General features: G+C 40.4%; 1 protein-coding gene across 8 annotated transcripts in view; it reads left to right on the top strand.

Annotated features, from left to right (window-relative positions):
- Window positions 1-23805, top strand: part of NCKAP5 (NCK associated protein 5) — a 918990-nt gene that overhangs the window by 194996 nt on the left and 700189 nt on the right. The window contains exon 1 of one of the 8 annotated variants that reach the window (XM_010973240.3): window positions 22245-22644. The exons of the other annotated variants lie outside the window; for them this stretch is intronic. The gene's annotated coding sequence lies outside the window, so the exon portion shown is untranslated. Of the gene's footprint in view, window positions 1-22244; window positions 22645-23805 lie in introns of those variants that run through there. 8 annotated transcript variants of the gene reach the window in all.

The raw sequence follows: 23805 nt of genomic DNA, 5'->3' as shown, positions 1-23805 counted from the left end.
AACCTGCAAAACCTTCTAATCATGAGTTTCTTCTTTTCAAAAACTCATCTCTCATATTCCTTGAGATATACCTAGATACGGGAGCAGTAAAACTTGAGAGAGAAAGTTAAATTATCTAATACTTCTGCAGCTTGCCTTCTTGTGTAAGGAGAATGGCCTTTTAGTGAATTGTTTCCTTTCCCAAGCGCATCCCCCAGTCACAAGAACGTGCTTAGTGTCCTCATGTGAAAGAAACAAAATGATCCAAGAAATCACTACATTAACTAGCATTTGTTCTGGCCCCTTGAGATCTTAAAAGGCAAAGAACTAGTTAAAACAATTCTTCACATGGAGATCACAATCCTTGGGAGAATTATACTGGGTGAAGGTCTAAGAAAATCAGCTGAGGAGGAAGCATTCCGAGAATAGATGGATTCAAAAGAGCCAGGAGGCTACCACCTGGCCCAGGTGTCAGGCCTTGGGTTCAGAGATGCCAGCAATCAAGTGAGGGGAGAACTCTGAATCTTGTCCTGCTCGAGTCAATATAGTAGCACAGCAAAAATCAGAGTGTCAGGAAGGGAGACCCAGCCTCTGGCAATCCACATGCCCACAGAGAGACTTTCAACAATCCCTTGGTTTTCGATTAGTGTCTCCTATCTGTTATCTGAATTTATCCTTTTAACACCCCACTGGGATAAGGAAGGCAGGGTTCATTATCCTCTTGTTTGACGGGGTAGAAAGAGAGGGACAATGGGCCTCAGCTTCTCTCTTGTCAATTGTAGATTAAGAAGGTGTTTTTAAGCAATACCATGAGATGTGTAACTCTAAAAAACCAATCCTTCCAGTGTTTGCCTTAAAAAGTTCTTTATAATTTGACACACTTTCCTGATGCCCTTATGTTAGCAGTTGCATTGTGCTTAAACAGCCTGAAGATGCTTGGGGACTTCTCTAGATCACCTCCTCAAACTTGAGAACATGAGTTCTTCATTCTGATCTCTTCCCTCATCCGAAGAATGGGATGAAATTTTGGAGGCCTGGCCACCTACCAGGAGGACTCATACTGATCAATCATGAGAATGAGAATTTTGGATAATGAAGTAGACTAAAAGAAAAATCACAGGCCATTTTTAAAAAGCAATATTTATACACTTATCAGGAATTGAAATGCCACAAAATCCTATATTTGCTATGTTTTTCTTGTGCATTGATTAAGCATCTTGCAAGCAATTAGGATCAGCCAGTTGCCCTGGGCAGTCATGTGAAATTGTCTGAAGCATACCGGTGAATGAGCTTGCTGGAATCTTGATATCTTGGTTGAAAAGTCAGCTGTCAAGGTCAAAGACAGGAAAGATCATTTGGAGAATGCCAATGGACTCAACTGGTTCCTTTGCTCATCTTTCATCTCCTCCCCTCTCCCAGCAGAGAAAACAGCTCTGGAAAAGAAAGAGCAGGTTTGAAGAGGAAGCAGGAGACTCAGGGATGAGCTGGGGCAGCAACTGATGGAAGCCTGCTTGAAGCTTGGGGATCAGAGGAAAGTGTGACTGTTCAGGGGTGTGGCCTGGCAGAGGCAGCAGCTGCCCTGGGGCATGTGCCGTGGGCTGTGCAGCACAGTGGAAATGATGGTAGGGTGATTCATGCCAGAGAAGCTGCAGTCAGCTCAAAGATCTCAGAAAGTTCTTGCAAGCAGAGCGCAGAAGTGAACTGCAGGAGAGAGAGGGCCAATGGACAAAGGGCCGATCTTATGAAGGAACATAAGAAGGAAGCAGAAGGGTTCCTGCTGCGGATGGGCCGAACCTCAGAGTCATCACTGAGGAGCATGGTTGTTTGCGTTTATTAAAGTCCAGACAAGAGGAGACACATTTAGAGCAAAGGCCAGCGCTGAATGGAGAGGGAGTGGGCAGTGGACTTCTTCCTCCCTCTTCCCTGTAGGAGTTTGTGAAGTTCACACTGACCCCAGCTAGGCAGGGCAGGGGGAGACAAAGGAGAGCATCTTTATGCTAAATGTGACATTCTCTAAACCTGAATCTCTGGGGAAATGGGCTTGAGAAAACTGTGGAGTGAATAGTTAAAGATTTTGGTTTTGATTTTTGCCATCCAACAGGATAGGTCCAGGCTACATCTTGGTAAATGTGTTTGAGACTATGCAATTCATATCACTTAAACAGCTAACATCTCAAGGCAGCCTCACATGTCTTTTATCTTTATCACACAACTGGTGTAGATAATGTTTTGAGACAAGGGCTCTGTGGCTGCCTCTTTTTCCCAGGTGAGAATGCCTTCAAGCCTGCAGACTTTGCCATTTGAGCAGCAATCTGAGATAGCCAAGCCCCAGGAGGCCCAGCCTCTGTGCTGAGCTGGCTAAGTTGTCCCTTTGACCATGTTTTGACTTCATCTCAAGTCTCCCCTTTCAGTAGTTCAACAGACATGTACAAGGCATGTCATGTGTGCCTAGCTAGCACTGCGCTGGGTACTGGTTGGACTAAAGGTGAATAGTGCATATTGGCAGCACCAGGAAGCTGGCCACCAGCCCAGTGGGACAGCAGCTTTGGGGCTACCAACTATGAAGCAGTAGAATATGAGAGCCGCCTTCAGTGAGGGGAGTCGTAGGGTGGGCCTTTGGGAGGCTTTATGACAGAGATGATGCCAGCATCCACTTGGTGACTTGTGCCTCTCCTGGGCTGATTAGGATGGAAAGGTACAGCAGAATGGGGTGGGGAAGAAAGGGAGAGACAGGGAGAGGATGAGAGGGAGAGAGAGGTTCTCCATATTATATCTGCTCAGCAAAAGACTCATAAAGCCCAGGTACATTGCAGTCAGTTCCATGGGCAGGCCCAGCAGAGACCTAGCAGCAGTGTGAGGCAGACAGATGAAGTTTTACCTGGCTTGGACAGCTTTTGGACTTTTCTCTAAATGATACGTAAAAGCATCAATTAGAAGTTGAAATGCCCATCTTTCAGTATTTTATTTCATTTATTTATTTATTTTTTACTGATTATTGGACATGATGCTGCAGCCTGGCCCTCACTTCTTTATTCTTAGCTAGGTTATTCCCCAACCATCTCCATCACTTGAGCATCCCTTGTCTGTTGATCAGATGGGGATGGTGCTTTTGCTATGCTATTCAGTGCCTAGCAGGATTTGCCAGTCATGCTGCCAAAAGGTGACTTCCTTCAGCCCAGACTCAGAGGAAAACAAACACACCTTGTCTTTTCTCTTCTCCCCTCACCCATGCCCTCTGCCTACCACCTGCAAGGCACCGTGACTAGCATGCTGGGCGATGGCATGAAGTACCAAGTTTGGTCCATGCCCCAAAGCTTACAAGCTGCACAGAAAATCAGAGCATATACCCAGAAAGCAGAGCTAACATTCAACGCCGTAGGAATTTGGGGCCAGATAGTGGTGTTGACCAGAGTTGTCAGCCACTACACTACTGACCCTCTACTGTGGGGCTGTCCTATGCATTGTAGGATGTTTGGTGGCATTATTTCTCTACCACTAGAGGTAGCATCCTCCCAGTTGTAACAACCAAAAATGTCTCTAGACATTGCCAAGGTCTCCTGGGGGACAGAATCCCCCTTAGTTGAGAAGCACTGGTACAACGTAAGTACGTCAGATGTCAGAGAGGAGCTGCTAAGTGGCTTGTAACCATTACAGGAGTGTGGATCTCTGTAGTGACTCAATGATGGGGACAGTTTTGTTGTAGGGGAGGTCTTTCCAGAGGAGGGTTCTCTTTGTCATTAATCACCGCCCCCCCCCAGCACCTAGTCTTTGCATAGCTATCTAGAGTCATTAATTCAGCCCAATCACTGCCATTCTATTTTATTTCCCCTCTACCTCCTCCCCTTCCTTCCTGCCTTGATTTGTATCCCTGACTCCTTTTCTGTCACTGAACAGAGCTCAGGTGTGAGGCAATGCCTGCCCTTTCAAAACACCAGAATAGCCTCCTTTGTGTCTGACACCTCCACCAAGGACTCAGGTTTCATTTGACATCTATCCGATGTTCCAGTGAGGGCTGCAGATAACGCTCTGGTAATCTGTCTTCTTCCGTACTTGATTTAGATTTTCCTATGAAATTGCGCTGTCTGCTTTCTTCAGTCGGTCTTTTTATCCTTACATCCTGTTCCATCTGAAAGCCATGTGGCCACAGTTCTCATTGTTTCCCTGATTTGAAATGCATTTGAATCCTATTCGGGAATAAGAAAAAGAACAATACCTGGGAGAGTTTTTCATGGCAGAAGGACCAAAAGAACAAGATTGATACAGAGAAGACTATAAACATATAAATAAAAATCTTGGATATGGTATGAATTTCCCCTGAGCTGGCCTGGGAAATGACTACAGGAACTGGGATATCCTACGAAGGTTACATGTAATTTTTTATTTGTATTTTTGAAGGGAGAAGGTGATTAGGTTTATTTATTTATTTAATGGAAGTACTGGGATTGAACCCAGGACCTTGTGCATGCTAAGCATGTGCTCTACCACTGAGCTGTAGCCCTCCCCACTGAAGGCTAGATTTAAAAGGATTGGTGACCAGAGAAGAGGGGTGCAGTGAGGCCGGCAATGTGACAGCTATGTGGGATGGTGGTTGGTAGAAGAGGTCTGTTTCAAAGAACTTAAATACTGAATTGGTCACAAAGTCAGTTTATTATCTTAGTTGATTATTCATTTTAATGCTGAGCTCACTCTATTCCTTTCCTCAGAGTCCCCAAATTATTTTAAACACTACAAATTCACTGATGTGCGGCCGTATGGATACTTTGTGCCAAGTCTTTTATTGGCAAGTGTTTTGTCTCCCGATCCTGTGAAGACTTCCAGCTAGTTCAGTAGCGTACCTTGTGCTGATCTAGCCCATCTGCTGGAAAAGACTTCATGTTTAGACTCTGATGAACTTCGCTGGAAGTTCCCTTGAAAGTTCAGTTCGATGCCAAGCTCTGAGTCCAGACCCTTGCTCCTCAGACATCTGTTTAAGATGGGTCACTTGGTCTCTCCATTCAGGTCACCTCCAGAGAAGACTGATATTCCTGCAGTCTTTCAAACTGAGTATCGGACCAAGCTTCAGTTGTCTTTTCCCTGTTGGTTTCCTGGCTGGTTATGGCAGATCATAAATTGATAGGCTTTTAGGTACTGCAGGTAGTAGATGTGTGAGTTGTGACCCAGAAAGGAAAAAAGTTAAACTGAGACAACTCTGGGGTGTGTGTGTGTGTGTGGTGGGGCTATCTATGTGTATTAGGTTCTTTTATATGTGGAGATTTAAAGACAAGAGTATATATGTTTTCTTCACAGAACCATGGATCTAGAGTTTTAAAAGTCCTTTAAAATTGACCAAGTTTGTTTGTATGTCTTAAGTAGGATTACCTTAGTAAGACTAGCCACACATTTTCTGTTTCACTCAGAAGGGATGTACGTGTATTAACTCACCTAACCCTTATGACTATCTGGGGAGGTTGATACCATTAGTACCTGTATTTCACAGGTGAGGACACTGAGCTGTAGAGATGTGAAGTGATTTACCCCAAATCCCACAGCCGGAAGGTTTAGAACTGGAATTTGAACTTAGGCAGTCAGGTTCCAAAGTCCTTGCTCACAAGCACTGCATTCTAGTCCCTCTCACGTCCTAAGACCTTTGTGAAGTCAGTGTTTCTGTTCAACAAAGGAATGACTATGACGGACTTCTACAGCATGCCAGGCACCGCGCAAATGTCATATAATATCATCACAATATGGGTGTCGTTTAGTAGTATTATATCCGTTCTACAAATGTGGAATCTTAACTTGGGCTCACAGAGATGTCAAGGATGAAAACTATGGAAATTCCAGATCCTGTCTCTCAAATGAGTATCACCTCCTACCATCACACACACACACACACACACACACACACACACACACACACACACACAGAATTCAGCTGCATTTAGAGAAACATGAAGTAAACTCCCTGCTATGTTTTGTACTGTGTGATCACTGAAGAATAGACGGGCTGGTCAGTCTGCCCTGGAAGCACTCACACAGTTGCTGTGGACACAATATACAGATAGAGATATGAAACCATTATCTATTAAAATGCCAGCATTTGAGATATAGAAGAAAGATATCCCAGAAAAGCTTTCAGAAGGGAGAGTTTTATGAAGATGGTAATTATAGGAACTGCACTCCTGGACAGTTCTTGTTTTTAAATATTTGAATTAATTGCTCATTTACTTTGTCAGGTCTCCTATCACAATTATTGGTCCACAAACAATGCTTTTGTGGTTACCAGAGCTGAATAAAGCCTTGTGGAGGAAGACAGTCTTAAACTGAGCTGTGGTAGCTGGGAAGCGGGCGGGTGGGGCTGAGATGAGCAGGTGATGGGTGTGCACTGGGTTGACAATTACAAGGATCGTGGTGTCTTTGATGGGTATTCAGGAGAGGGGGCAAGTCAGAATGGGATGCCCTGATTATTCTTTGTGGCGTTTTTCAGTTTACTTTTCCTCGATAGGCAATGCTCAGTTATCACACAATTTCCCACTCAGTCCTTGAATTGCTCAAGAACGATGGCCCAGCCTGTTCAAGGATCATATAAATAAATGGCATTGAAAGGTCTTTGCTCTTATATACGCCTCGCCCTTTAAGTGTTGAATTGGCACCATTGCCCCCTACATCTTTTTCTAGCTTTGTTAATCTTATTTTCAGCTTCTGCAAAGAGCAATATAGCCAAGTACAATCATTAATTGAATATGATTCAATCTGGTCCCATCTTTAATAAGAAACCAAAGAAGGAAATTCAATTAGGCTCACCCTTTCCATTTCAAAAGATCAAGTCTTCCCCTTTCACAGTTAAAATTATGAAAGATTATCTTCTTAGTGGAAGGCTACAGGAAAATTTGGATTCCTGTCAAATATTTAGTGTAATATCCCAGGATCGGGATTAATATAGCCTTTCAGCAGCTTGCTCTGAATTTCTGTCGATGTAATCTCTCTTTTGGAAGCTTTTGAATAAAAGGCATTCTCTAGCCTTGCGTGACTCAAAGTATTCAGCAGAAATGGTAACAAGATCAAACAGTTTTAGGACAAGTTATCATGCCTTCTGGTCATGAAAATGCAGACACCTCAATCTCATTCCCATAGCTTGGTGTTGATCCGCTCACTCCTCAGAGAAAATTGAAATTTTCGAAGCTGGGTTTTAAATCTGTGTGACTCTTTCGGGGTTGATCTAAAATCACAAACAACAGCAGCAGTTAAAATAAAACAAAAACAAAATAGGATAGCATAAAAAAAAAAAACAGCAAAATCATCTCTGCTGGAATTTTGTTAAATATGCCTAGAAAGTTTTATTATTAATAATTACTATTATTGTTGCTATCAGAGTTAAGATTTATTGCATCATTTTAGGTTCCTGATCCTCTGTGCTTTATTTTCTCAAACCTATGTTGGTTTGATTTCAAAGGCATTGGCTATAACCCCTAGACTGTAACCCCCAAATTATATTGCTTTTCAACCCTAGTTGATAGGCCCATTTTGTGAGAATGAAGTATCTCCTATTATATTTTATGCAAAGGTACCCACAAATCTGTTTTGGGAACTGGAGTTATGTGTAAATAACTGGGACTATTTTGTCCTCCCAAGCTTTATTTTGCAGTCTGATGGCGTGATGTGCTACAAATATAATCATACAAGAGTTTATTTATGCAAAGCTTTCCATGTCATTTTCAATGAGTTCTGCCTCAAAGCACTGTTCAAACAGTAACACTAGTGTCCCCTGGTATCCCCGCTAAAAAGGTAAATATTTGTAATAGGCTTACTGCGGTCATATTCCCAACATTGGCAAGAGTGTTCATTTCTTTCTATGCCATGCTACCAGAAGCTGGCACCCACCAACATCTGTGGCTCACACCGAAATCTGAGTCCCGGGTTGGTGTTTTCTTTTCCACCAACAGTTTCTAGTTAGCAGACGAGGCGTGGACTTGAGTCTCTGTATTGCAGAGTAAAGAAATCACACTGACTCCATTAGCAACTCCAGTTACAAAGATCCCCAGAGACAACCAGGCTGGAATCTCTATAGTCAAACATTCTAGAACAGAGCTTTCCCCAGGTATTTTTAAATGCAGGCAAATCTCTCCTTCAAGGGAAATATTTGTAAATCCAACAAGTGAAATAGATTAAATAATAAGGGCCACTGTTTCTTCAGGGCTTTCTCAGTGACAGGCACCGTGCCACTCTCCCCGCATAGTTTTCCTCACTTAATTCTGTACGATTGTATGAGTAGGACCATTATTCTCCATTATAAAGCTGGCTTAGAGAATTTCAATAACTTACCCAAGTCATGTGCCCTACCAGTGGAGGGACACAATTCAAATGTGGGTAGCCTGACACCAGAGCCCAAATCCTTGGGCACAAAAAGCTGATCCGCCCTTGTGAGAACAGATACAGACTGGGGGATCACCCACCTGATGGCTACGTGGAACTTCTCCAGCATCCTTTGGGCCCAGAAAACACACAGTAGTACACAAAGTGATAGTAAGCAGGGACTCAACTGTATTGTCTGCAATCAGATTTTTAAGGCGTGCCACTTTGTTTCTTTAGAACTTTTAAAAAACTTTATCAAATCGTTTTTTTCCCAGCTTTAGTGAGGTATAATGGACAAATAAACATTATATACATTACGGTGTACAACGTGGTGTTTTGATAAATATATGCATTGTATACGACTGACATCTCTCCGTTTCCCCTACTTCCCGGCCCTTGGCAACCACCATTCTACTCTCTGGTTCTGTGAGTTTGACTTTTTAAAATTCCATTGTATAAGTGAGATCATGCAGTGTTTGTCTTTCTCCACCTGGCTTGTAATGTCCTCCAGTATCACCCCTGTTATCACCTATACAGGATTTTCTTCTCGTTTAAGGCTGAGTAACATCCTACTGTGTGTCTGTGTATGTGTGTATGCACACATTTACATACATATTTCGCATTTTCTCTATCCGTTCATCCATCGATGGACATAGGTTGGTCCCATTCCTTGGCTACTGTGACTAATGCTGTCATGAACATGAATGAGAGTGCAGCTATCTCTTTGAGATACAACTTTGTTTAGATTTTTGAAATAGACCTTCCTAAAGGTTGCTTCTGAAGATGATAAGATAGCTTGCCAGTTACATAATATCTTTCTACTTTCCTGCATTTTTTTGAGCATATAAACATATATCAAGTTTTAGGAAGTATAATAGGCATTGAGATTACAACAAAGAATATGAGTTACTGACCTCACAAGTGGGGTGATCACCAATTTATCACCCATATTAGTACATCCCTGGGAATAAAATGGAGCACTGTTAGTAATTAAAAGGGGACAACAGGTATAGGGCATGAGCTCTGAGAAAACTGGCTCACAGGGGACTGGGTGATTCCTGGGTAAGTACCCTTTTTCATCATGTCTTACAAATGCACTCACAGAGATATGCACAGGGTGTACCCTGCACAGAGGAGTGGTAACCAAGCAAGTTAGGACAAAACAGACTTCTTAGAAGGTGATGCTGAAGCTGAGTCTTTAAGGATGAGTAGGTATTTGCAAGGTAAAGAGTGGGGATCAGCACACTAAGCAAAGAAGAGGGAATGAGCCCAGGTATGAAACGGCAAGTGGTGGGTGAGGAACTAGCAGCCACGGGAGTGAGAGACGTGAGGCAGAGAATGACAGGGCATGAGTCGAGAGGCTAGAGAAAGTTAAGGAATCTGGACTTCACTTTCTAGATGATGGGTCATCACTGAAGAGATTTTGGCAGAGTGGACAGATGAACATGGTAGACAGAGCACCCTGGTGCTTCTTCAGGGTGTGGCTTTAGGGGGTCCAACCTGGAACCAGAGAGAAGAGCAAGAAGACTGATTCTCCAGTCTGACTCTGCAAACGTCACGTGGGGAGCCTTAAAAATACTAATGCCTGGGCCCTGCCCCATCCTGAATAAAACCACATCTCTTTGGGTGGATCCAGGCCCTTTTTTTGTTTTCAATTCCCCATGTGATTCTGACAGACAGTCTTACATGAGAATTCCTGAGCTAGAAGAATCTCCGTTGAAATACAAGAAAGAGTGGCACTTTGGAGTATACAATGGTAGTCGGGGTAGAGGGGATGGATTTGGAAAAAATATTTTGAAAGGGAAATATAAATGTAGGAAGAACTGATAATCAATTGGATAGGGTTGGAGGGAGGGAGATGAGCTGTCAAGAACGGTTCCCTTCTTGGGGGCCTGAGTAGAGAATGGTGTCTGCAACTGAAGTAACAAATTAATTAAGAGTAGCTATTTGACATGGGGAGACAAAGAGTTAACTTTTGGTGATGTGGAATGTCAGGTGTCACAAAAACAGTTGTGGAAAGTGTGCAGAGTCACAAAAGCTGGGACCAATGAGGAACCCCAATATGTAAGTGGCAGGAGAAGGAGACAGAGAAGAATAGAGTTGTCAAAGAGAATCACCTAGCCTTCACCATCCAATATGTTGGCCACTAGCCACAGGCTGATATCTAAATTGAAATCCATTCTTCACCAGATTTGATTAATGGGAAAGGCCCTGCCTCTTTCAACCAGAATCCTTTGTAGGTCCATACCTTCTCTGACGTCATCGTATGTGTTCATTCAGTCATTTGCTCATTAACTCACTCATTCACTCACCCACCCTCTTACCCCATCGCTGCCCAGGCAGGACACTAGTGATGCCACACGCAGATTGTAATGAACACCGTAGAGTCTGGCTAGGTTCCAACTTGGTAAAGCCAGTCTGTCTCCATTTCCAATGATGTGAGCTGGGTGTCTAGCCATCCTATTATCTTGCGGTTCCTATTAAACACGTGGCTCTCTTTGACTCCAAAAACAACTGCATTTTAGTGGTGAGTGATGTGACGACTAAGTACACGGATTGAAAAAAAAAAAAGAAAAATTAAAACGTCTCTGGGATTTTCCAGGATAAGAAGTCGTTATAGACATTGTGTTGTTTCAGATGTCTTGGAGATTAAATAGGCCTAAATCAGCTCCTGAGCATTTTATTAGTGAATCTGTGTCATTTGAAAATCCTTCCCTGAAACCTTCCTACCCACTCTCCAACCCCCACTTGAATGAAGAAGTAATTAGGGATGAGATCAGAATCTCCACTTCATCTTGACCCATTCCAGATGGTGTAATAGTCATGGCTTTATCTGTAAAGAGTAGAAGGGCAGGCCAGGGCTTTGCCAAGAAAATAGTACTTGGATTAATTCAGTCATTTGGATTTGCCTTAAGACCCTTACTTGTCTTTTATCTAATATTATTCATTGCTCTCTCATTATTCATTCTGCTGATGCATTCAGGTGCATGTGCTCTGCACCTGGGAGTTGTTTCTGAAAGTCGCCTGTCAGTCCTGCATTGTTATGCTTTGAAGATACAAGGAAATGTCGTTCTTTAAGAAATCCTAGTAGAAAATCCTTTATCAGCCTTCCTCTCAGCAGTTGTTTATGTGCACTTACTATGTGCCAGACTGATGTTGAGTTCTGAAGAACACACTTTTATCAACTATACTCTCAAGATGTTCATAATCTTATACGGAAAAATGCATGGTTCTATGTGTTGGGCACTGTTCCAAAGTATGTTTACATATTTAAGTCATTCATCATCACGACAATCCTATGGAATTGGCAATATCATTATCAACCCCATTTTTCAGATGAGGAAACTGGAGAATATAGAATTTAAGGACACATTCCAAATCATACAGCTAATAAGGCTGAACTGGGACTAGACTGAGGCTGTCCAACTCCAGTCTCTGTTCTTAACTACTATGTTTTACCTCCTGGGATCTCCAGTGGGAGATAAAAGGAAAGCTTCCCTTGAAATGTATTTATTTAAAGACTGTGTTTATTGGTTTATCTATGGTTGACATTTAGCTCTCTACATCTTAATGATTCTGGAAAAGGAACATTTTAAAGATACTCTTTTTCTTCCTAGCAAGCATCGCCAGCCAAATAGAAAGGAAGGAAGAGGCAAACATTTAGCTCACCATGCATACCTCGGGTTATCTTTGAGAATTTTTGACCTTTTAAGTCTAAAATATTTTTAGAACTATCCTTGGAATCTCTCATTTCAAACATTTAAGCAATGAATATCTAGAACAATGAGAGATGCTTTGTTTTGGAAGTTGCACATAAGTATTTACACGATAATACCATCTTTTGCTGGACTGTACAAACCAGATTCCACCTTGAGCCCTGTTACCAGTTGACTGGATTATCTACACATCCATAAATGTACCTAGTTTCCAAACCAAAAATCCTGGAGCCCTAGAAACATAAAGAAGTTAGAGAGACCATTGGTCCCAGAGCATTTACAGAGCAATTTTATTAAGACTTGGGTATCTGGGAAAGTTTTATTTTATCACTCTGCTATTGTCTTGAATCTGTCATTCACTCAAGGGTTTTTGTTGGCCTTAATTCAATTCTGTACCTTCTGGGCTATCAGTGTGTTGTTGAGAACTTTTCCACCCAGATAGATAACAGGATTTGGTGACAGCTTTCAATTGTATTACCACTGAAACTTTTGTAGGTATAGGATTTCTTTGTGTAGGTTGGTCCCTGACTATGACTTACTTAGGCTCTTATTTATTGGCTCATAAAACTGGCCTGACTCTTTGGAGTGAAAACCTCCAAAGGTGTTTATCAACACACAGGTAAATAATCTTATGGTCTATCATGTAAGTCCATTTAGTAGAGATCCCTAGCCAATAGAAGTATCACCTCATTTTTAGCTTTCAACGCTCCTGTTGCAGTTTTGAGAAGGAGTATCAAAGTGAAAGAATCAAATTGCCAAAGAAGTTATGGTGCCAAAATTTCTTTTAAGTATCTGAGAAAGGCTCCCATACACAGAATAGTGGCCAGGGCTAATCCTTCCTCAGCATTCCTGATGTACAAAAAAGGAAATATAAGTAGTTAAATGGAGGAAAATATTCAATTTACCAAATTTATGATATTCTAATAGCAACAAAATATTAGTGAGCATTCCATTTTCCACTCAAGTTATCCACTCTTTAAAAAAAAAAAACTTTCAATAGCTGATCTTCATGAGCAAGTGGTAAAACTTGTTCTTGTTTGTTTCCTCATGACATTGTTCATCTGTAAGGAATTTGGCACTGTACATCAAGAGCATAAACATGTTCTGATTCTTTGACCCATTATTTCTCCTTTTGAGAGCTTAAAATATGGAGAAATCGCATGAACAAAAGTATTAAATACAACAATGTTTAAAATACTAAGGTAAGAGAAGGAACAATACAGAGGCAAACATTTAGCCTACAGAAATAATTACAGATGTTACAATATGCCCATTTTACAGATGCATGAAGTGGAAAGATTCTTCTCATATGACCCATTCCACATAAATATTTATTGTCTTCTATGAGCCAGGCACTCTTGCAGGTTCTGAGACTATGCTGATGGACAAAATCATTACCATTTGCTACTGAGCCCATGAAGCTTACAGTCCGGCAGGGGAGTTAGATATTAGGGAAATTAACATGCCACCTTCATGGCCAGGTGCCTGGGGGTCTGGGGCGGGGGTGCAGTTTGATGGTTTAAAGATTGGCCTTAAACCTGCTGCTTGACAGACTTGTATTTGGAGCTGACTCAGTCCGTGTGCAGTATGGTAATCTTCATGTTGTGTCTATCTGTCTATCCGGGGTTTAATGATGACATCAGGCCATGGGAACATTTGAGCAGCTGGAGGAAGGGAGGTGTGGAACTTTCAAAGTGCTGGAGGGATCAGGGCTGCTAGGAGATCTGAAATCCAACGTTCTTAAGCTCAGCTGAGTCTTCTGTTGACATAACTAAGTTTAGGGTAACATCATTTCTGCTTTTCTTGTGTATGTTTTTTTTTAAATCCTGTGTACTGGAAACAAAATATGAATAATTAATGAGCAATTTTTATTATATCTCATGAAACTATAATATGCTGTTGCATGACACAGATATCGCGGTAGTATTAGCCTTGCAGCTTCGACTGTAAACTGTGACGTTCCCTCTTCAAAGTTTAATGAGCTCTTGCTATGACAAAAGGCAACATTAGGCCCTTAAAGAAAATTCCTTTTTCAACCTAATTTGCAGATAGAGAAGGAAAGTTTAAGGAATGATGTAATGATAGACTTCATGATTTGGGTATGTATCTGATTCAAATGTTGGCAAGTGTGTATATTTCAAGGGGAAATAAATTTATTTTTCCTAAATAGAACCTTTTCTTATATGAATTTCACCAGAACCCACTCTTGGGTTCTTGGGTTGTGCGTTCTTAATTTTTATTTTCACATAAATGAATTTGGTTCTCCTCATCCGTAGGGAAAACTTACTCCTTGCTTCTTGTTTTAATGAGAAAAGAACTTGTTTCCCCACCTCATTTTCTTCTTTATTAACATCACCTCCATCTCCCTTCTCGTCTGATATCAGTTGTGATGAGGAAGCATTTGCTTCTGCGGTTTAGGTATAATTGCTAAAAAAATAAAATAAAATAATCCTCTTATGTATATACAAAATACAAACCTTGGTCTGCTATCTAGAAGACCACTCACTGAGCAGGGTTCGCTGGCTCTCTGTGCCTCTGGGTTGGTATAGGCATCGTAAATCAACACGTTCTTGCTGACCGCTGCAGAGATCTCAAGCCATCTTTTCAACAAATTCAGAATGTTTTCTCTAAGAATGAGTCAGTGAAACAAAAAGACCACATCAAAGAGGCAGCCAGGCTCTGTACCTTGGAGATAGATCTTTCTCTCCCTTCTTCAGCCTCCAAAAGACTAGGGGTGGGAGTGGGAGATGGTTAAAATGTGTCATCTGCGCACGCAGTAATGAATTCTATGCTGGAAGGAGATTACACATCTGGAGACAACTTGAAACAGCCCATTTAAACATAGGAAACATGGACAGTGGGGCTGACCAAGCTGGCAGAAGGGCTGGGTTCTGTTGGTATTCGCCTTCCAGGGATTTATTATTTCAAAGTTCTGAGGTTCTATCAAATGCAGTACTGGTTTCTTATATGTCTCTTGGGTATGTGGGCATCTTAGCAGAACTGGATACCTGAATTCATGGACCCCTAAAAAGTAAAACTGTTTCCATGATGAATCAGAACTTTATGTAGCCACAATTTTCTCTCTCTCAAAAAAAGTTTTTGGAGATTTTTATTTTAATTTTCTCTCCTCTTACTGTATTGTATAAATAGCACTACTATTTGTTTATATTTATCTTCTTTTCAGTTGCCTTAATATAGTCTCTGAACTTTTTAAAAGATTTTGTTTTATTTCTTGAATGTCCTACATGTACACAATTTTATGAGTAATTATTGTTTTTATATAGCATTTTCCAATATTTGTATATGTATTTCATCTTCACATTTTATTACATCTGCTAGCTGCTCTAAAGCAATGTTGAAAAGTATGGCAGTGATAGAGAGCATCCTTATTTATGACTTTAATGTGAATGTATTTTGTTTTGGTTTCTGGTAAATACTTTCTCATGCTTAGGAAGCTTCTGTTGTTTCTTTTACTTAAAGTCAAGAATTTTTGCAAAGTTGTAGTAAATGTTTTTCATCATCTAATGAAATAATCACATAATTTTTTTCAATTTGTTAATATAATTTCAATTGATAGATTTTTTTTTAAAATGTTGAATCACCCTTATATAACTAAAATAAACTATACTTGGTAATAGTTTATTATAAGGCTGAATGCAGTTTGCTAACATTCTAATTAATACATTTAATTTTATAAATAAAAATTAGACTTTCTTTTTCTATGCTAGGTTTATCAGACTTCAGTATTAGGATATACTGGCTTAATAAAGTGAATTATAAACCTTTCCTTTTTTCTTTCAGATAGTTTAAATTATACAAGAATTATCTATTACTTTACATTTGATAAAATGCAACTGTTCATTTTATTTGCTTACTTTAAAACAATAGATCGTAACAACATTTAAAATTTTTTTTCTTCAGTCTTATTACTTTGGTCATCTATATTTTGCTTGAAAAGTATTCAGTTCCCAATGCAATGTCAGTAAATTACATATAATCTTTTCAATTTTAAGATTATTTTCCTACTAGTCAATGTCTTATTTCTTCGTCTTCATGTTGTATGCTTTTATCTTTTTTTCTTAATTGGGCTGCCAGAGAGTCACTTATTTTCTTTGTCTTTTTAAATAAGCAGCTTTCAGTTTAATTGCTCCTTTGTTTGTTTGCTAGCTTGCTTTTTGTTTTAGTGTTGTCTCTCTATCTGGAACATCTCCCCTGAGATTTTCACAGGGCTCTCCCTGGCTCATTGTGAGAGTCTGCTCTCAAATGCCTCTGGGAAAACTTTGCTGCTCACCTTTCCCATCCACCCTCCCATCCCAGGACATTCTATTGGATATCACATTACACTATTTAAATTCTTTATACGTTGTATCACTGTCTGAAATCATCCACTTAGTTTTATAAGGTTTCAAGTAGACTTTATTCATTAGAAGAGTTTTGGAGTTACAGAAAAACATGAGAAGTGGGTGCAGAGAATTCCCAAATACTCCACATCCAGTCTCCTTTGTTACTAACATCTTACATTAGTGTGGTATGTTGGCCACAATTAATGGCCCATCATTATTAACTGGAGGTCAGTTTAGTCAGATTTCCTTAGCTTCACCTAATGTTCTTTTCCTCTTCTGAGCTCCCATCCAGGATATTTCATTGACATTTTGTTTTTGTGTCTCTTTAGGCTCCTCTTGGCTATCCCAATTTCTCAGTCTTTCCTTGTTTTTGATGACCTTGACCATTTTGAGGAGTATTGGTCAGATGATTTGTAGGATGCCTTCCACTGAAACTTGTCTGGATTTTCTTTCATGATTACACTGTAACCCGGGGTTTTGTGGGGAAGACCACAGAGGTAAAGTGCTTTTTTTCATCACCTCATATCAAGGGTGTGCACTCTCAACAGGTCACCGTTGACATTTTCCTTGATCACTTGGCTGATAAGTGTTTGTCACGTTTCTCTTCAGTATAGTTACTATTTCACTCCCCTCCCCTCTTCCATATTAAAGAGTAGGGAGTTACGTTCCTTCTCATTGAGAATGGAGTATCTACATCAATTATCCACTCACTCATTTTTTTGTTCATCTATTTATGATTGGTGGTCCTTCACTGGCATATCCACTGAATCTAGAAGAGTAGCAAAAAAACACAAGGAACAACAAAAAAACTCCTAGGCACCGCTCAGTAAACATTTTAATGTATACATCGATTACTAGTCAGGTTATTTTAGACTTTTTTCCCTATCCTTTTTTCTTTAGGTTTATTTTGTTTTCTTAGGTTCCTTAATTCCTTAGGTTGAATTTGAATTTAATTATCTTTTTAAAAATAAAAACATTTACTATATTTAGAAAATATTTAATGTTTTTTTTTCTGCATTCAGCTGCATCCCAGTTTTGAGATGAAGTATTCTTAATTGTTGTCTTTATGTCGGAATAACTTGTACTTTGTATTTTTTTGCATTTTGATACTTGGCTTAGTTAGAGGACTATTTTTTCATTGAAAAGCACTTAAATTTTTCTGGGTTTTTTTTTGTTTGTTTTTTTGTGGGGTTTTTTTGGTCCTTTCCTCATTCACTTCAGGGAATTTTAGTGTCTTCTTTGTGGCCTCATACTTACTCATTTTTTGCAAATTTATTTCCCATGAACAAAAAGAAGGCTATGCATTTCCTGTTCTTAGGGTACAAAATATCCATGTGTACCTACACAAATAAAACTCTGTGTTCAATCTCCTGGCTCCCTATTTAAAATATTTAGAATTTTGGATTCAGACATCTATTGTATTTGCTGTTACAATATGCATCTTCTGTTTTAGGAAGCAAAATTTTTAAACCTTTGTATTATTGCGATTCGATCGGTGTTAGTGTTATCCATTTCGAGTTCCCTTTAAATTTTAGTTATTCTTTGCTTATAACATTTATTTTGTTTTGCTTTGTTTTTGCTTTGTCTTCCCTCTCCCTTTTGCCACAGGGCATTCGTCTCCACTGCCCTCCAGGCCTGTAGTGCCCTCTTCTGCAAAATCCCGCGTTCCCTTATTACCTGGCACAGTCCTAATGCTGACAGCTCCCCAGATTATCTTACAAAGAGGGATCATAAACACGCTCTTTTGTAACTCACTTAGCCCCGGACTAGTATGTCCGAATTCCCCGTTCATCCCCGCATAGGTGTTTATTGGGCCCCTCAGAGTAGACCCCTTGACCTGTATGTCAGACACTTGTTCTTTCTCCATTTTTGCCTGCCCACTGGTGCTTCAGATGTAAACCTCATGCCTAGGAGTCCCCACAGGTTCAGTCCCCCACTCGGGGAGATGCCAGCATCAGAGGAGGGTGACCGACCAGGTGTGTGCAGAAGGGGTCTCCAGACCCTGACTTTCCCCTTTGAAGTGGACCCTGGCATCCTAAAGTCCTCCTTGTAGGAAAACCATTGAATCACGGGCCTCATTTAGAGTTTAACTGCATTTTATGGTCTCCTCGACTATGAAGCTAAAGTTCACAAGGCCTAGAAAGCATAAATTACAATAATGCCTTTCATTTCCTTGGTCAAAATGCTTTTTTGAACGGCAGGAATGTTTTTATTTTGATAACTCTCTCAAACGCTTTTCTAGAGGCTTTTTCCCCACTTTGCCAGGCTTAAACAAATTCTAAAACAGGGCTTCTCAAACTGTCGTGGCCTCAGTGACCCAGGGATCTTTTAGAAATGCAGATTCTGATGCAGGTCTGGGGTGGTCTGGGTTTGCACATTTCTAATAAGCATTGGTGATGATGGCATTGCCGATCCTGTGGTCACACTTCGAGTAGCAAGGTTATAAAGTCCTTTTGAATTTTTTTTTTCAATTTTGTTTTTGGATTTAGTTTCTGAATCTCTCAAAAAAGAAATACACACACACACACACACACACGAATATTACGCAGCCATAAAAAATTGAAATGCCATTTACAGCAACATGGATGGACCTAGAGATTATCATATTATTAATTGAAGTAAGTCAGACAAAGACAAATACCACATGGTATCACTTATATGTGGGATTTAAAAAAAAATAATGATACAAATCTTATTTACAAACCAAAAATAGATTCACAGATATAGAAAACAAACTATTGTTACCAAAGGGGAAAGGGTAGGAGAAGGATAAATTAGGAGTTTGGGATTAACAGATACACATTACTACATATAAAATATATAAACAATAAGTATAGCACAGGGGACTATACTCAATTTCTTGTGGCAACATATAATAGAAAACAATCTGTATACATATGTTTATATATACAGATATATACACATACACACACACACACACACACGTATGTATATGTATAACTGAATTTCTTTGCTGTACACCTGAAACTAACACTGTAAATCAACTACACGTCAATAAAAATACAGACTTAAAAAAAAACCCTATAAGATGTACACATTTCATTTTTTACATCAAACTTTTCACTGACCTTGAAAACCCATATTTATTTTCTAGGCCTGGCTATAAATACTTATTTTGAAAGGTCAACTGAGTTCTACAGAATCAAAATTTGTTGGCTCAGAGAAGATGGAAAATAATTGATCACATGATATGAAGTTAGTTCCCAGGACAGAGTTCAAACATGAGCTGAGTTATAGTGAGTTGAGTGACCAACCCGTGGTCTGTCAGACTTTCTTGGTGTCAGCATGCAAAGTTATGCTCGTTGGGAACCCCACACCCCACTCCTTGCCAGTTAATAGCAACTTGAGAAGGACTCTTCTGTGACCTTGAACATGTCCTGTGCTCCCAGAGTGACTGTTTTCACGGGTCCGGTTCTCCCTGCCACTCGTGAGTGCTGGTGAGTAGCTTCAACAACCAGTCACTTTTCCTTAATTACTCCTCATAAGGGGTCGGCAGGCCCAGGGCCTCCTCACGGGGAGGAAGTGCTTGGCCCAGGGTCCCAGCATATTGACTGAGGCTTCAAGTTCTTTGTCTGTACTCACAATGAGCACGCAATGCCACTTCCTTTCTAAAACAGAAGAATACTTATTAAATTGGCTTTTGAGCAATCAGTTTTATTTTGGAACTTTAAGATGACTTGTTAAAAACAAACCCCCGCCCCCAAACCCTCTTTTTCTTCTATTTTGTAAAGTTGGGTATGCAAGAGTTAAGCAGGACACATTTTAAATATTCTGTCTTTGGAAAACTGAAGTTCTTCGTGGTTGACATCTGAAAATGTCAGTCTGTTACATTTGCTGGTTATTATCCGTGGGATGTTAGTTTCTCACCACCTATGATATCAATGCTATTATTTGGTATTAGTAAAATTTACCAAAATTGCCTTTAAAAACAAGCAAAGTTCATATAGTATCTTGTCCCTGTAGCAAGACTGCAAGATAAATGACACAAATCCATTCAAATTGGGTCCAGAAATTCCTGGGCATTGGGCAATTAGTAGTAACAATTGTCCCATTAATAATGTATGATCTTTCTAATGCCAAGTGTGTTATGTGTTATTAAGCAAAAAAGATGCTGAAAAAGTCCTTGTTTTTTTTTAAGAAAAAAAAGCAAGCTTGCAGGTGATAAAACTGCAGCTCAGTTTTGTGATGATTCAACATGCAATGTGGATTTATTAAAGACTGAAATCAAACCATGTTTCCAGGATGTGAAACAGGGGTCGGGAGCGGTGCTCTGCTGAACATCACTGACGGACTGAAAAATGTCTTTGGCCACAACCAAGTCGGAGGCGTTCGTTACGGGTCATCAGTTTTCATTGGAATGGTGGCAGTGTCAGTTAGTATTTGTCAAAACCTTAAATACCTTGTAGTAAAATATTGCAACAGACTATAAATGTTCGCTTTAGAAACACTTGGGGAGGTCCACACGTGGAACTGGAAAATTGCCTGAGAAACTGACTAACAGAGAGGCCTCCATGCAGAGATTATCTTGAGCTTGGAACATATCCCAGATTAGATGTATTGAGATCCCCGCGCTGTGTTTTGCAATTCAAATATCTTGGCACTTTCCATGGCAGTCTCTTAGGCCCCCAGTGGTGGGGTCCTTTGAATATTCACACATAAATGGGGAGCTTTGTTCTGTGGAGCATAAAGGTGAAGTAAATTTTGGTAGAAAAGAGATTACGTGGGCATCTTTGAGAGCTGTGCTTTGGTGGTAAACTCAAAATCCCAAAGTGAGTAGCTTTTGAGCCTTTTGATTATAGACAGAGTGAAAGATCACAGTTTAGCATTGCCCAGTGGCTCTGTAAGTCTGTCTATATTATTTAAAAGAGTCATCAACTGCTTATTAAGTGTTAGGGACTTTTGATTTAGAAAAGTCATAGAGAGATTAGAAGGGTATGTAGCAGATCCCTATTTATTTGTGGCCAAGTCATTTTGTCCCAGATTAATTCCTTTGACCAGGAAAGAATAGTACTCTGTTACCCCAATTCCTTTTTCCCTGGTCTTACAAATAGGTCCCAGGCAATCTTCTTTACTCATTAAGTTTACTCGTCGGAAGATCTGAGAAATTACCCATGTTTGTAACACCAAGGGGTCTAGAGACTGCAACCAGCTTTCCCTGTTGAGACATTTTTGTTCAAATGTTCATTCTTGAAAACAGCTGGATAGGACAGAGGTTGTTTGAGGGTAAGAACATGCAACAAGTGACAAATACATCCTAGAGCTCTAATGCACACCGTAGGGAATGTAGGCAACAGTGTTGTCGTATAATCAACTTACTAAGAGACTAGATCTTAATATTTCCAATTGCTGAAAAAAAATGATAATTATGTGATGTGTTAAAGATGCTAATTATTACTACAACGGCAATCATATTCTAACATATAAATGTACCAGATTAATATGCTGTACATCATATAGACACAATGTTCTAAGTCAAATATAATTCAGTTAAAGAAACAAGAAATAGCTGATGATCCAACTCATTAAGAAAAAACCAAAAATGGCTGCCTTCTTTGGTTTCATACCCTGTATCTTGCCTGGGGCACTTACATAAGTCATTCTGCTAGTCTGGAGACTGAGAGAGCTCCCTGTGTTGAGTTTTAGCTCCTTGAGGACAGAGGACATGTATTTGTCCCCCGTCTTTCCGGATCTAGTGTGGCCCATTAGAGATGTCACTCTGAGGGTCGCCATCTTTGGAAACCCTCTCGTCTCATTCGCTCCATCTCTCGGCAGCCATCTGGAATGGGGCACCCCCTCTCCTTCTGTGGTCCAGCATCATAACACATGACACATTGTCTTGTCTGCCTGGGGACTGGATCTTTCATTTCTGTATCCCCGGTGCCAAATTCAGTAGGTGCTCAATACATGTTGAATGAGATGAAGAAGGGAAGGTACTTGATGACAGTTAGTTGAGTTGAACTGAATAGAGCAGGCACACCCTGTAGCTATCACAGGGGTGGGATTTAGTGCAGGTGATATAATGTGACTTGACAGGGTAGTTAAATATTGACAAGCAGGAGGAAGCAGACTGGCCCTGTGAGAAAGAGGAAAGGAAAATCTGACTCGTGGCTGTCGGATCAGAGAGCTGAGGCTCCAAGGGGCCAAACTGGGTGGCTGCAGTGATCCCGGGATGACCCAGTGAGGTCACTCACTGGTGAAGACTTCTGCTTCAGTAGCGGTGAGGATTGGAGCCCATCGGGAAGATATTGGATTGTGATGTGAGTAAATGCAGCCTCCATGCCTGTGGCTTGGAGATGGCTGGCATCCCAGGCGCTCTCTGCTGGCTGCCCATTCCTATATCGCTCAGGCTCATTTAAGGCAAGGAGTGTGAGGTCTGAGTCTGTCTCCCCTCATCCCACTTTACCACGCTCCCAAGTGATTTGTGCTTTAGCATAACCTCCTGAACTGACGGGTTGGATGCAGGTGCATGCGTTCTGAATGCTCAGTTGAGGAATTTGTCTGTATGAATTCATTGGTAAGTACTCTTTGATGCTAACGATGAGAGGCAGGCCTACCAGTCGAATTAGGAGGGCATGAACATGTTTGGGGCTACCTGGATACTGCTTTATACATGCAGGGGGTGGCATGGAGAAGGAGAGGTCCACTAGGCAATGTTTATTGCTCTAATATTGAATGAGGGAGAAAGCTGAGCTGAGTTCAGCGAGAGAGAATATGAGGTAAATGAGAAAATGCCAACACACAGCAGACAGAGAAATGGTTTAGGAAGTTCTAGTCCTGCATTTAGAAAAGGACATGTGTCACCTTAAGGAAAAAAAAAAAAAGCCCTCATTTAACTTTAGAAAGACTGTTTAATCAGCTGGTGTATCGCAGGTTAACTTTTAAGAAAAGAAAAGCTAAGTCTCCTGCTCGTAAATTAAGTAGTTGACATGCAGCAAGAAGAAACAGCCAAGACAAGTAGTTTCTATTTAGTTCCTTGTCTTCGAGAGGAGAAGATGCTGTGTGACTGACATGGCTTCAAATCTTAGCTTTGCAAGTAACTAGTTAAGGCAGCCTAATCTCTGTGAGCCTCTATTTTTTTCATCTGTGAAATGGGCAGAATGAAACCTACTGGCAAGTTGCTGTGAGGCTTGGATTAAAATACACACACACACACAGACACACACACACACACGAGTCTGCCTGGCCCATAGCAGATTCTTTCAAAATATCAGTCCCCTTTCCCAATTTCAGAAGGCTTATCCTATTTTATCTTCCTTTAAATAACAGCTTTATTGAGATATAATTCACGTACCTTAATATCTACCCATTTAAAGTGTACTATTCAATAGTTTTTAGAATATTTACAGACTTGCATAACCATCACCACAATCAATTTTGGAACATTTCATTACCACAAAAAGACACCTCATACCCATTTG

Source organism: Camelus bactrianus, chromosome 5 (genome assembly GCF_048773025.1).
Source record: "Camelus bactrianus isolate YW-2024 breed Bactrian camel chromosome 5, ASM4877302v1, whole genome shotgun sequence".
NCBI classification, from domain to species: domain Eukaryota; kingdom Metazoa; phylum Chordata; class Mammalia; order Artiodactyla; family Camelidae; genus Camelus; species Camelus bactrianus.
Note: the sequence above shows the minus strand (reverse complement) of the source record. Positions and strands in the feature narration are given on the sequence as shown.